Source organism: Marmota monax, unplaced genomic scaffold (assembly GCF_021218885.2).
Source record: "Marmota monax isolate L192 unplaced genomic scaffold, Marmota_monax_Labrador192_F-V1.1 WCK01_AAM20220418_F8-fsc00105, whole genome shotgun sequence".
Classification (NCBI taxonomy): Eukaryota; Metazoa; Chordata; class Mammalia; order Rodentia; family Sciuridae; genus Marmota; species Marmota monax.
In genome coordinates, this window is record NW_026692947.1 from 4,254,836 (window position 1) to 4,258,340 (window position 3,505).

Consider the following 3,505-nt stretch of genomic DNA (forward strand, 5'->3'; position numbering starts at 1 on the left):
AACCTGCAAACACAACTGTGCATGTGTATAAGTGTGTTTAAATGTGTGCATCCATGTCCATGTGCTTTCTTTAATTCCCAAAGCTCTCTTTCACATCCTGGAGAAACATTACTGAATGCCACTTCATTTCTCCAGTCACCTGTGCCAATACTTGAGCAAGGAATGCTCGGCCCCCACCCTGACCTCTCATGATTGGCATGTGGCCCAGCCAGTGTTTGCAGGGAGACCTAGCTTCTGACCCCAGAATAAAGAGGCAATGCTTTTCCATCTGGCCCCAGATATCTTCTGAACCTAGAAGATGGTCTGTGTCTCACCATGACCTATAGTATACTGGTGGATTGGAGAGAAAGGGAAGAAAGAAGAAGGTTCTGATGAGCTGGCGATAGCAGGCGGTTCCTTGCCTGATTCAGCTTTTACAAAGTCCAGAACTCACTGATTCACGCACTTGAACAGTAGAATTCTATGAAGGTAGGGTTTCATATCCCCAGTGCCTAGTACCCAGTCAGCACTTGATGAATATTTTAAGGAATGATTGTATGTGTATGTGTGCTGGAGAGACTTCAGAGAGGCAGAATTGAGCTCCCATGGAGATAAACTTTCTAACATGAGTTGATGCCCATGGCGTTACTTGCTGTCTCAGGCTGTGATTAACTCCTCTGCTCCAGGATTTCAAACAGGAGGAGGCTAATGACTAGTCAGGGATACTCTACCCAGAGAATCTAAGTAGTAAGTGGGATGTTAAACAATAGTAATAATATGCTATAGTTCTCATTATCAATATGTATGAGTTAGCATTTATCAAGTACTTATTATGTGCACCACTCACTAGCAAATCATATTTTACTTAACTTTTAATGACTCTTCAAGGGGTTTCCACCTCTGAGGGACGAAGAACCTATAAGGTCCAGTCACCTAGCTTTATCAAGCTAGGCACTGTAGAAAGATTAGAGAGAGAGAAAAAGGGGACAGAAATCAAGCCAAAATTCCTGCCCTTAACGAACTCTGAACTCAAGAAGAGAAATAGAAGTAGACACAAACTAGATTTCAAGGCAGAAAAAGATGTAGAACTAAGGAGAGTCATAGACAAAGAATTTGGGTTAGAGCCCAGAGAAAGAAGTGATTAGTTCTGTGGTGATGGGGAAATCCTGGCTTCCTGGAAGAAGAGGTGTTTCTTGGTGATTTTTGATTCTAACATTTCCAAGGGCAGAGATACAGGAAAGGGCAGTTGATAACCATAAATCAGGATAAGCAAAGGCCCAGAGCTCTGTAGCTGGTGTCTCATATACTGTGGCTGAGCGTCAGACGGGTAGAAGGAAGAGACACTGGGGAGAGGGGCCGTTTTGTGCCAGAACTTGGGATGCCTTTTATGATTGGCTAAGGAGCTTGAATATTATTCTCTAGGTAATTTTTAAGGTAGAAGCAACATGTTTCATTGGGGTAATTCTACCAGAATCAAAGTTGGATTAGAAAGTATCTAGTTGGTTTGGGCTGCCATAATACCATAAACTAGGAAGCTGAATAAACCACAGAAATAGTGGTTTATTAAGTTTCTCACAGTTCTGGAAGCTGAGAAGTCCAAGTTCAAGGCACTAGCAGATTCAATGCCTAATGAAGTCCCCACTTACATGGTAGAAGAGGCAAGGCAGCTCCCAGGGCCCCTTTTATAAAGGCACTAATCCCTTTTATGAGGGGCCCACCCTCATGATTTAATCACCTCCCATAGGTCCCATTCCCAATATCATCACCTTGTTTCAACACATGAATTTGAGGGGACCCAAATGTTCCACCATAGCAGAGAGATAATCATAGCTATCACTTATTGAGTGCTTACCATGTGCCAGTGAAGGCTGTAAATAACTTGTATCCTGTCTCACTTCAGCCTACTAGTATATGAAATTAGTTCAGTAATGCCCCATTTTTCAGATGAGAACACTGAGGCAAAGAGAACTTAAGTCACTTATCCAGAGCTCTACATCCAATCCCGAAGACCCAGGAGTCCAACCTAGAATTTTTCTTCAGAGCCAGTTTTAACTCTCCTACTGCAGCACCACACCCAGTACCCAGTGAGAGCCTTGCCTATCACAATGAAATACCATTGGAGAGATGTTATTATAAAAGGCAGTATCTCCCCACTGCCTTGTATGTAAGAAATGGAGAAATATTCTCATCTCCTTGCATTCACATGAAGAAATACCAGAAAGATATACAAGAAGCTGGTATAAGTGTCAAGATCAAGGACAAGGGCCAGATGTGGAATGGGGTGATACACCTCATGTATGCCTTTAATATGGTTCTTATTGTTGACTCATGTGAATGTGTCATTTATCTGAAAAAACAGATGATATAAAATAGAAGGCATAATTTAAAAGTTAATTCAAAGGAACAAATAAAAGAGCATAGAGTTGATATGATTTGGAAGACAATCAAGGAGACAATGCAGACAAAAAAAATCAACAGGGTATCAGACTTTAGCACTGGGGGAGATGGGGACCCACTGGCTTTGCTGGGAGGACCCCAGAAGGAGAGTGGGTTGGAAGGTGGCTACAACATCTTCAAGCTTATTTATTTATAAAAGTGGACAATTGGATGTTGGGATTAAGGATGAATACCCAGATGGGGTGTTGATCTCTGAGTTTCCCATGAAGTTGGTTACAAGCCTGTGAGTGGGGAACATGAAGAGGAGATTAAAGAAAGAGAAAGCACATGTATGATTGCATGAGTGGTGCATCTCTATACCGTGTACAACCAGAGAATTGAAATGTTGCGCTCCATTGTATATGATGAATTGAAATGCATTCTGTTGTCTTGTACAATTAAGTAGAACAAATAATAATAATAAGAGAAAGAAAAAAGAAAGAGAAATCAAGAGAGCATAAGACAGAAGTTTAAGGACCTAACTGAAGAGGCAGCTGTAGAGAGCTTACGTAGAGACTGTCAAGTCCTGATCAAGGGGCAGGACAGAGAGATGAGGACAAGGGAAAAGGGGGAGCAGGGAACCCCCAGAGGAGAGGACTTGTCTCCTGGGTCCAGTGGATCGGGGCTGAGGACAGGATGGTAGGGTTGGGATCAGAATGTGCTGCTGGAAGAAAGAAGAGATGTTAGGTGAAACCACCCCATTTAGGAGCTTCCAGTGGGACACCCAAGGGCTCCCTTCCCCATCCTGTAAGAGGCAAGTCGACACTGAGTGGTCGTCAGTCTCCACATGTCAGCCAATGTGTAAGCTAGTAAAGGGGTGGAGAGGGTGTTCCGATAACATACTCCAGCAACTGAGTGGTTAAAGGGGGAAACTGAGGCATACAGACCTAGAAAGCATCTCTGACTTGCTGTTATCTTCCCATTCAGGCCAGCAAAAAGCTATAACTTGGTGCTTTATTGTTTTTTTTTTTTTTTTTGTCTTCCTTTCTCTCTTTCTATGACACGCATCAATGCAAACACAATTACACACACACCAAACGCACGCACGCACACACGCGCACACCTCGGGCATAAAAGGGCTCATTCCAGC